This window comes from Zonotrichia albicollis, chromosome 1 (assembly GCF_047830755.1).
Source record: "Zonotrichia albicollis isolate bZonAlb1 chromosome 1, bZonAlb1.hap1, whole genome shotgun sequence".
Lineage (NCBI taxonomy): Eukaryota > Metazoa > Chordata > Aves > Passeriformes > Passerellidae > Zonotrichia > Zonotrichia albicollis.
Window position 1 is genome coordinate 147,118,960 of NC_133819.1, and position 11,013 is coordinate 147,129,972.

At 42.2% G+C, this 11,013-nt stretch overlaps 1 long non-coding RNA gene across 1 annotated transcript in view; it reads left to right on the top strand.

Moving 5' to 3' along the window:
* The first annotated feature begins 3,846 nt into the window (after window positions 1-3,846).
* The window catches only part of LOC141731461 (uncharacterized), a 32,675-nt gene continuing 25,508 nt past the window's right edge, over window positions 3,847-11,013 (top strand). Inside the window, exons 1-2 of the long non-coding RNA XR_012583553.1 lie at window positions 3,847-4,788; window positions 5,621-5,743. This is a non-coding gene — a long non-coding RNA (uncharacterized LOC141731461). The remainder of the gene's footprint in view (window positions 4,789-5,620; window positions 5,744-11,013) is intronic.

The following is an 11,013-nucleotide window of genomic DNA, read 5'->3' on the forward strand; positions in this document are numbered from 1 at the left end:
GATTGAACATGTAGCACATTCAATCTCTCCAATATAAATGACCCTTCTTTGCAGTTCAGATGTCACCTACAGAACATCACAGAAGTAAAAGAAACCTTTGGCCATCTGGATCTCACAATGCCTTGAGTACCATCTATTCCCAAGCACAGACTTGAAAATATGTGCATTAAGTCATTGGGAAGTTATTAGCATAATGTAATTTTATTTCATTTCACTTGTCCCCAGGACAGTCAGGAATAAACCAGAAGGTGAAATTAGACCCAGAAAATAAATGTTGTTGATTAGGTTGAAGTGTTTATTAGGCTTCTGTTTGAGTTTCCAGCCCACAAGAAGAATGGCAAGCAAAGCCTGTTAAAGACACATTTTGACAAGAACGCAGTTTTCTGTGGCTCCAACAAAATAAATATAGTAACACAGATGAACCTTTTAAAAGTCAGGCTTATGTGCTTGTCTGATCAGCACCAGCTAACAGTTTCATCTCTCCTGAATGTCACAGAAGCACACGAGCTGTGCCACCATGCAGTTCTCAAATTCTTTTCCTCAAAGGACATCACACACATAACAGGGGCTGTATATTCTGTATTCACTTAAACACAAATAACACAAAATGGCAATTGCAGGTGGTCTTCATCCCCAGGGAAAATTGTAAATAAAACACTGAGGCACACCTGGCTGATGTTACTCACACAGCTTAATTTAGTATGGATAGGCATTTATTTTGAATGGTAGAAAAGCAATATAGTAACACAGGTAGGATAGAAAAGTTTGTGTGTTTTTGCTTTCTTGCCAGATATACAGGTTAAAATAACTTTTCAGTCCATTCCAGCTACTGAGATAGGCTGGGAAGGGATAAATGGTATGAGCAGAATCCCTCCAAGGAGGGATGGTGAGTGCTTGTGCAAGGATAATTCTGAAATTCTGCTGTTAACCCACAGCTTGGAGCTCAGTGCAGGACAGACCAGCTGAAATGCTGCTAAAGAAAAAAAAAAACCTAAAAATGTTTATAAATCAATTCCCCAGATGTTGCCTAGAAAATACCTATGTCATATTATTTCTGTGTGCAAAAGCTAGTAGAATGCTTCACTAAAGCATCACCAAGTCAGCTGCAATGCTGTTTTAGATCTGATATTAACAAATCAATGTTTAGAGAAAATCTTGTCATCACAGGTCACTTTGGAGAACACTTTCCTAATGGCAGAAGAGTGAAGTTGTGTAAACTAAGGAATTTAATGTTTCGATACGAGATCTGGACAAAAGATTTCAAAGACTTGAAAATGGTCTTGGTGTAAACCAGAGAGGTGCTGCATCCAGAGCATAGCCTACATCTAAGAAATAGGAAATAAAAAAAGATCTAGAAAACCAGAGAGAAATTAATCTAAGCTGAATACACTGTGATTTCTTAGAGTAAATCTAGAGAGAAAAAAAAATCTGGAAATAAATATAAATTCTGGTAAAATGCCAATCTGTATTTATCAGAGAGACAATAAACCAGACTCTCAGGAAAAGATTAATATAATATATTATATAATATATATATTATATATATATTATATAATATATATATTATATAATATAATAATTAATGTTTACCTGGACTTAAGCAGAAAAAAAGATACCCAGATAATTGGCTGTTTCCTTGTCAGCTGGTTTTTTGGCTGACAATAAACCGGGTTCTCAGGAAAGAATTATTATAATATATTGTGTTTACTTGGACTTAAGCAGAAAAAAGGTACCTGGATAATTGGCTGTTTTTTGGGGGCAAAGGGTAGAGCCAGACTGGTGGTGCAGAGTCCGTGTGTGCTAAGCATGGTCTGTCCCAAGCACAAACACAGACTGCAGGATGAACAGATTGAAAGCAGCCCTGAGGAGAAGAGCTTGGGGTGCTCATGGATGGGAAGCTGGACATGACACAGGAATGCACTCTGGATGCAGCCCAGGAACCAAACCCGTCCTGGGATGCACCCAAAGCCCCGTGGGCAGCAGGTGAGGGAGGGGATTCTGCCCCTGTGCTCTGCACTGCTCTGCTCTGCTCTGGTGAGATCCCACCTGGGGCACTGCATCCAGCTCTGGGGTCCCCAACATGAACAGGATGTGGACCTACTGGAAATCCAAATGAGATCTTGAAGATGATCAGATAATTGGAGCACCACTCCTATGAAGACAGGCTGAGAGAGTTGGGATTGTTCAACCCAGATAACAAAAGTCAGTGAGAACTACCAGCACCTCTGAGGACTTCAGGGAGCTACAAGAGAGCTGGAGAGGGACTTTTTCTAAAGTCATGTAGTGATAGGACAAGGGAAAATGGCTTTGAAATGAGACAAAGTAGATCTAGATTGTGTATTATAAAGGAATTGTTTCCTGTGAGGGTGGTAAGGCACTGGAATGTGTTGTCCAGAGAAGTTGTGGATGCCCCATCCCTGGAAATGTTCAAGTCCAGGCTGGAAAGGGATCTGAGCAACCTAAACTAGTGAGAGGTGTCCCTGCTCATGGCAGGTGGGTTGGAATTAGAAGATCTTTATGGTCCCTTCCAGCCCAAACCAAACCATGGTTCTATGAAGGTGCAGACAGAGCCTTTGGTGTTTTCAGTGAAAGTGAATTTAAAATAGCTTTCTAAGGATACATGGGAACATTTCTCAATCTCCTACAATCCCATTGGATGTACTGGTTTTTCCTGATGTTGGGGTGCTCACTTCACTGCTGCAGCAGCCCAGGTGATGCACAAGGCTGTGCCTGCAGCCAGGGTGCGGAAACAGCCCCCAAGCAAGGTTCATGCCCAGTGTAGCTCAAATGCTGCACAGCACACCTCCATGAGTCAGGCTGCAGTGCCACCCAAGAGAATAGGCAAGCCCACCACTGAGGAAGAGAAGGTATCCAAATAAAGCACAGAACAGAACCATGGAAACATTCATATTGGAAACTCTCTCAAAGATTTGTGTAGAAGGAGTTACCTGGCTGAAAGATTAACTGCTGGAAAACAGTCAGCACATTTGAGGGAGCTGTCAAGGTGTCCTTTAGGGCAAGGTAACTGAGTGAACCTCACCCTTAGAAATTTGAAAAACAATCTGCCTTGGGGTAAGAGCTCTTAACTTGCTTCCTGTGTAGGAGGAGAAAAATTGTGATGAACATGATGACTTTAAGCTGCTGGCAGGATGCAGCCCTGAAATGGGTGAATGAGATTTGCTCAACCTTGTAAAAGGAAAGCTGAGGTGGGATCCTGTTGCTGTTGATTAATAGGGAAGTAAATGTCAGGGAAGGGAGGATGTGTAGCAGATGAAGGAGAAAAGAGTATCATGTGCACGTGAAGGTATTCAGGCTGTAAATTAAAACTATGTTGGTAACCATCATATCAAAAGTCAAAAAGATGCAAGGATGAACAAATTCTCTGAAGTTTGCATATGGGGTTTGAGGCATTCCTATGGTTTCCTGTTTGAGAAAAGAACCTGCCTTAATACATTAGACCCACACTTCCTTAGATAAGAAACAGTAGCTTCATGTTTCCACAAAACTATTTCTTGTTTTACAGCAAGGAAAGCGTGCAAAGAATGAAACAACACATGTAAAGACATGAGGACATAGCACAGTGCATGCACCACCTCCCAGCTGCCCCTGTGATGCTCTAGCTCTGCTGCACAGAGGAGTCAGAGGAGCTGGCAGCAGCTCACGTGAGGCAACAGAACATGTTCTACTGAATTCTCTGAGACCTAAACTGAGCCAGCAATGCCGAGCTCAGGGCAAGTATTTCTTGTTATCTCTGGAACCAGCTGGTTATGGACACCAGTACCACCTGGAGGAGGCTGAGCAAACCCAACCCCTCTAACCTACATTTGCCACTTGGAGTAAGTACAAGACTGAAGAACCATTGATTCTGGGGGCAGCAGTTCAGGTGACTTACTCTGTTTAGCTTGCAAAATTGTTCCTGCCTTTGCAGATGAAATCCTTGTGCTCACTGCCCTGTGTAGAATGCAGTTATTTTTGAAAAGGATTATCTCTCTTCTAAAGATGAAAGAACTTACTGTATTTCTGTGTGTTTATTTATTTCCCCTGCAGAACAGAGGGAAAGACTGTCAGATATAGAGAAGTATGCAGGTTTTAAAACAAATTTAAGACAGGGACCAGCCAGACATTCTGAAGTAATCTGATCTGGTCTATCTTATGGAGCACCACAGTTTTATTCAGGTTAATAAGTTTATTCATTTAACCCACATTAGGTGGAACTGGAGCTCTGATGTTTCATAAAGACATTGGAGGCTCCCAGAGATCAAGAAGTCACCTTTTCTGCTGCTGAGCAGTGGATTCTTTCATTCATTGTACAAATTCACTTTGTATTTTCCTTGCATGTATCTTGCCTCAGCCTACACCTGTTAAATCCCTTTTCTGTCTGCTGTTAACAATGTCTATTGGAAACAAACCTGTCTTTACATGAAGGTCTCCTTGATATGTTAGCACTGTGATCTGCTTCTGATGAATTAAGGAGATGGAACTTTTCTGTTCTCTCACATGGATGTATCTGGCCAGATGTGCCCTTCTACCCAACAGATGGCTGTACAGCACTAGTCACCATCCCCTTGGAGCCAGCTTGGAGCAATGAGCCCTTTCACACTGAAGTTCATCTCAGCCCAGAGTGAATCTTTAGAGCAGACTGGATAAATGTCCCTCACAGCATTCCTATTTCTCTCTAGCAACAGACAAGGAACCCTGTGCTGGCTACCTCTCCTATCCCAGCCTGCATTATAGACTTCTGCATTTAGGCAAGATGAGTCTGACTTTTGGACTGAGGCATTTTCCCAGGTTTGAATCATTTCCTTGGCATCCTCCTCTGCACATCACACTGATGAGGCTTTGCAGATCTCCAGTAGATGCTTGGTGTTATTGCCTATGGAGGACTCACTCTCCAGTGCTGGGGGTGCACACAGGGGCAGCTCACTGAAAAGCTGGTTAGGGAGATAGAGCTGGATTTCAATACTTATGCTGTCCACAGTCTGTGCTTGCTATTGATTGTACCTTTTTAATGAGTTGCATGTGGCTCAGATGAGAAAATGCCTTAATAATTATGGTCCCCTGGAAAAAGAGCAGATTATGTAACTATTGATCTTGGTATTTTTGTTCATCAACTATTTCCCCTGTTTCTGATACTAAAAAGCATTGCTGCATCACAGGTTTCAGCTCCTTCCATCCAGCTTGGTTTCCAACATTAGCCATTCAGCTGTATCCATTTGTACCAGGCACAGCCTCTAGCCCTGCCAGACAGCTGCCAGGTGTTTTATTGTTAAATAAATTCTTACATCTGTCAAGTTCTAAAGCAGAAGGCAATGAATCCATTCTTGATAGCTTTTTTTTTTGTCTGTCACTTTATTAAGACATGCTAAGAATTACATACTCTTTCCAACAAATGCCAAAACATTTGTGTATCTCAGCAGATTCCCCTTAATTTCTACAAAATGTGTTTAATGTTGGGGTGTTGACCATCAATCCATTGTGGCTTATTGTGTCTGAAGGAAAGAAGTGTAATGAAAGGCCTTTCTCCTGCTCAGCATCTTATCTCTGTGCTAAGAAAGGCTGGTTGGAATGTTCTCACATGATAAATATGATTGATATGTTTATATATTGCCCACTTGCATAGGTGGCATGCAGGACTGAGGGGGATCTTCCAGTCTTTCTGGCTGGAAGAAGTAAGGAGTTTTCCCAAGAGAATCCTGCTGTTCCTTATGGAGCCCTTCCACCACAAGCTGCAGGAGCAGTTCAGGTGAGTCCTTTCACGATCTGTCTCTCTCTCCCCTCTGTTTTGCCCATTCTTTCTCCACCCCTGTGTTCTTCCCCCCATTCACTTACTAGCTCTGATTGCAGATACTTCCAGGAAAATGAACAAATGAACTTTGTCTAAAATGAACTTTTGGACAAGTGTTGCCATTTTTACTTAGCTCTGTGTCCCCACAGATGTTCAGGCCATCCTAGAGCCAAGTTTCAGCTGACACTTGCTCTGTTATCTGAGCATCAACCTCCTCTTTACCCATAAACTGGTCTGATACAGATAATGAAAGCAAATTCATGATGTCATTTATTGCTTTGTCTTATCACTTGCTCTTACCACATTCTTTTGAGACCGGAAGAATGAATTGCAGCAGAGAAGAAATTCCCCCCCAAAAAGATTTTTCTTGTTGAATTTTGCTGTACACTACTGCAGTCAGTGAGCTGAGAGGTGCAGGTGAGATCACACCACTCCCCTGCAGCTCCACATTGCTCTAAAAGGGATTTGTATCCATTTAGTTTTAGTTGGTAGGAATCAACTTCAGTTAAATCAATATAATGTGGGCTTGCATTGGTTTGAGAAGGTTGACACAATGCGTTGTGCTGGTTTAAATAATCATTTTCAAGAGCTTTGGAAGCTGTAGCTAAAAAACAGCACAGAAGCCAGTTTGAGAGCTCCAGATACATGGAGTATTTTTAGTGGTGGATCATTGCAGGGGTAGTAAAGTCTAGGCAAAAGTGAAAATCTTGTGGGATAAATGTGAAAGTGTTAAAAACATGAAACAATTCACTAAGAATTCAAACCATGTCTGGCATTTTGAAACTAATCTTTACTTACCTAATGTAATCCTGCTTTTTTAAAAAAATAAATGTAACTTGTTCATTTATTCACTTATTCATCTGCTTTTTATATCAGAAAATGTTGATGATTGTCTGTTCACAGACAATAATACAAACAACCCTGTGACAATTGGAATGATGTTTCCTTGAGGATTAGGGGAATTTGTAGAAAGAATCATTGCTTCACATGGGAACAATCAAGCACTCTTTGGAGGCATCTTTGCTGTTTAATTTCTTTGTGCCAGTACCTTGATTTGTTTCTCAAATTTAACAACGAAGAATATGAAGCAACAAAAAAATTTCTAAAATTACAATGTAACCATATGGAAATATTAAGTTAAAGAAGTCTAAGCACTTAAACCAACTGTTCAGGGTATTTTCCCTTTAATGTGCTTACATAAATCACATTAGTTTTTATGAGAGTTATTTTTCAAATTTATAGACTTTTTCAGATGGATCTTCATCTCCCAAGGTAGCATATGCAGAGGCTAAGTGTGTTTCTGCAAGTTAAAGTCTGTGGAATTCAAAATTTAACTCTGACACTGGATTTGGGGATGTTATTGCATAAGCAAGTTATTCATGGACTTTTGGAAATAGCTTTTACTTTTTAGTGCTCAGTTTTAGAAAGCTGAATTGTCATTTCTGAATACCCAGCATTCAAATTATGGATGTGACAAGCAATATTTGTGTGGCAATTCTAAAACTGATCTGTGCTGAGGCTTCATCCCTAACAAAATCTGAAGGGGAGAAAAATCACTGTCACTATTTGAGCAAACACAGTGCACAGAAGTGTTACTGTTTCACTGAAATCTCCCATTTCTGGAAATAGCTTTTTTGAGGGTGTTGTGGTTTAACCCTGATAGTCTGCTCATCCCCTCATGTGGGATAGGGGAGAGAAGGGGAAGGGTAAAAGTGAGAATGTTCGTGGGTTGAGTTAAAAACAGTTTAACAGGTAAAGCAAAAACTGCATGCCCAAGCAAAGGAATTCATTTCCCACTTGAGGCAGGCAGGTGTTCAGCCATCCCTGGGAAAGCTGGGATCCATCTGCCTACCTGGAAAGACAAACAAACACCTGCCTGAATGTACCTTTTCCCTTCTTCTTCCCCAGATTTACACACTGAGTGTGACCCCAATGATCTGCAACATTGGGCCAGTTGGGGTCCGCTGTCCCTGCTGTGTCCCCTCCCAACTCTTTGTTCCCCACCCAGCCTCCTCAGTGGTGGGGCAGGGAGCAGAAAAGCCCCAGACTCTGTGTCAGCTCTGCTCAGCAGCAATAAAAACATTGGCTTTCAGAACAAATCCAAAACACAGCAGCGCCATATGAGCTGCTATAAAGAAAATTAACACTATCACAGGAAAAAAATATGCAAGGAAATGTCTTACCATTTAGAAAAATAATATTTCTAAATAATATTTCTAGCTTTGATGAATTATATTAACATTTACATGCTTAAATGTTTATATAGTAATACTTAAATATAATGTAAATGTATTTAAATTGTATTTTAATTTATATATACACTATTTCTAATTTTGCTAGGAACATGTACTGAATGTGCCCTGAAGGTTCAGAAACCAGAATGCAACCCAAAACATTCCAAAATTTATTACAATATTAAATGCTATTTTAACATTGATTTGGAGATTTGGGAATGATTCACCTGGTTTGAATTTTGCATTAATGTCAGAATCAATGAGGATCTCTTGAGTGCATTTGGGAGCCATGTGGGCTGACTGGTAGCCCTGCAGGGAGTTCCCATGGAGCAGGCAGGGTTCTGTGCCTGCAGATCACAGCATTTTGAAGATCTAAGGAGAGGCTTCAGATGCTCAGTTAGAAGTCAAGAAGCAGAAACCAGACAAAGCGCAGGGTTATAAGTGCCTCACACATCTGCAGCCCAAACAGATTTTGCCTTGGAGCTCTTGAATTCACCTTTAACCAACCTTTTTGCATGATTCCTTATGCAGGTGTGGGTTATTTTGGAGTTACAACTTGCCTTATACTTCCATGTACAGCTCCAGGTTCCCTGTATCCAATGAGAGACAGTGCCTGAAAAGTGAATCTAAATACATTTGTAAGGTGAAAGTTCATCACAAGGCCAATGAATGAGCAGCACAAAGAGGGGAGGTGTGCTGCCAGCTAAACCTGCCTTTGGGACAGAGGGTGGGTCCTGATTCATATTTCACTTAGTGCTTAAGCATCTTTGAATGCTGGTTTTAACACTGCCTCATCCCGGTGAGACTTGGAGACTTCAGAAAAAGGAGAACAAAGCTTCACCAGAAGGTCAAAGTGAACATCAAGGAGGTTTTGTCCCACCTTTGATGCTAACAGTGACCCTCACAAACACCCAGCTCCCTGCAGCTGTGAGAGGGGGCCATGAGCTGCTGCCCCACTGCAGTGCTGAGGGATGGAGACCACCTCTGGAACAGTGCTGAGGGATGGAGACCGCCTGTGGAACAATGCTGAGGGATGGAGACCACCTCTGGAACAGTGCTGAGGGATGGAGACCACCTCTGGAACAGTGCTGAGGGATAGAGACTGCCTCTGGAACAGTGCTGAGGGATGGAGACTGCCTCTGGAACAGGCTTCTCCCGGAGGATTGGCTCCTTGGGGCTGGGCTTTGTGATATGTGTGGAGCCTGAGACATCAACTAACAGCTCAACTTCTGAACAAGCCCAAGGCCCAATTTCTGCCCTCTGAGGCAGCCACCAGGCCAACTTTTGGGCCTAAAGGGTGTTTGTCCTAGCTGGGACATGAGAGCAGTGGGATGAGAGGTTTTCCAGGCCAAACCCCAGCTCCTCCTAGAACATCTCCTCCTTGAGGGCAGTGGGTGTTATCCATCCCTTGACACCTTTACCCCAGACTGAGTTCAGGCTGGCTCTTTGCCCTTCTAAAGGATTCATGCTCAGGCAGGAGCCCTGGGCTTGATGTGGGAAACGCTGCTGTGCCTCATGCAGGAGTTCAGCAGAGATGACCACAAAGGCTCCTGCTGGCCTTACAGCCACTATTAACCCTCCTGACCTTGATCTTAGACATCTTTTCCAACCTTGTTCTGTGATTCTCTGATAGAAGAGAAATTTTTAAAATTCTGTACAAATGAAGTTATATTACTCTAAGAATAACTGAAGGATCTTATATTCTCATATAAGATCTCTTATATACTCATAAGCACTGCCTCCAGCTCTGGGGCCCCCAGCAGAGGAAGAACATTGATCTGTTGGAGCAAGTCCAAAGGAGGCCACCAAAATGGTTAGAGAGATGAAACACTATGGCCTACATAATGCCTGCTAGCATCTAAGCCTTCACTGACTCTCACCTTAGTTTCTCCGGTATCACACCCTTGGAAAGCCTTACAATTGCCTGCATCTGGGTTTTAATTGCTTTTCTTGCTAGCTGTAGTCTAGTTCCTATGCCTTAAAAAAAAGAGGATTTCCATTAAATTGCTGACTGTCATGGCTTTGAAGTGGGGTCAGCTGAATTGGCCAGTGAGCACACAAACCACACCTACCCAACTCTGTGTGTTGGTGGTGTGGACATCACACAGAGACAATGTGGGCATCGAGAGATAAGGGGAGAGGCATTGAGTGGTTACACAGGAAGTTTTTTATCTTTGAGATCTCTTCAGCTTCCTATTTATTTTGGGAACAGTTTACTGTCTTTGTTTACCTGAGGAGTCAAACAGAGCTGTAACTCCCAAACTGCAGGGTTGGAAGTACAACCTGAGTGGGGCAGTTACCTGGAGTACATTTCAATGAGGCAAAACCCATTGCTGTGTGCTAGAGAAAAAAGCAAATTCCTTTCCCATTTTAATGGCAGCTGACATCTGTACTGCCAAATGGTCTGTTCAATGAGCTTTTTAAAATAATCACCTCAGTGTAGCCCAGATCTCATTCCCCTCTCCTTTTCGTTTGGCTGCCATGGAGAGGGAAGGGCTGTGCTGTGCCAGAAGGGCAGCAGAATTACAGTGCACAGCAACAGCAATCAGATTCCTTCAGCTTAAATGGCATTAAAATAATTCTTTCCTTGCAAGAAAAGCAAAACAAGGAAGGCTAAGAGGAAAGCCTGTGTGAGGGAGCATGGCATGTTAACCAGCTGGGTCAGTTCTGTCCTCTGCAAAGGGAGGTTTCATGACAGACAGTTCTCTTCAAAGTGCAGAGGTGTGACAGAGCTGAAAGCTCAGATGCATCAGTGCCTGTCCCAGTGGGCTTGTTGTTGCATGATAGCTGTGCTGCTGCAGACTGGTTAAAACAATCTGCAAATTTATTCTAAAGTTGTTGCCTTGATGTTGCTAGAGAACTTGATATGTTGAAACCTCGCTTTTTGCAGTCTTTCCACTTTCTCATGGCTCTCCCATCTCCAGGAAAAACCTTTGAAACTGATGCCTTAAGTTTCAGCTTTCATATTTTGCAGATTCTGTACTGTATTAGTAT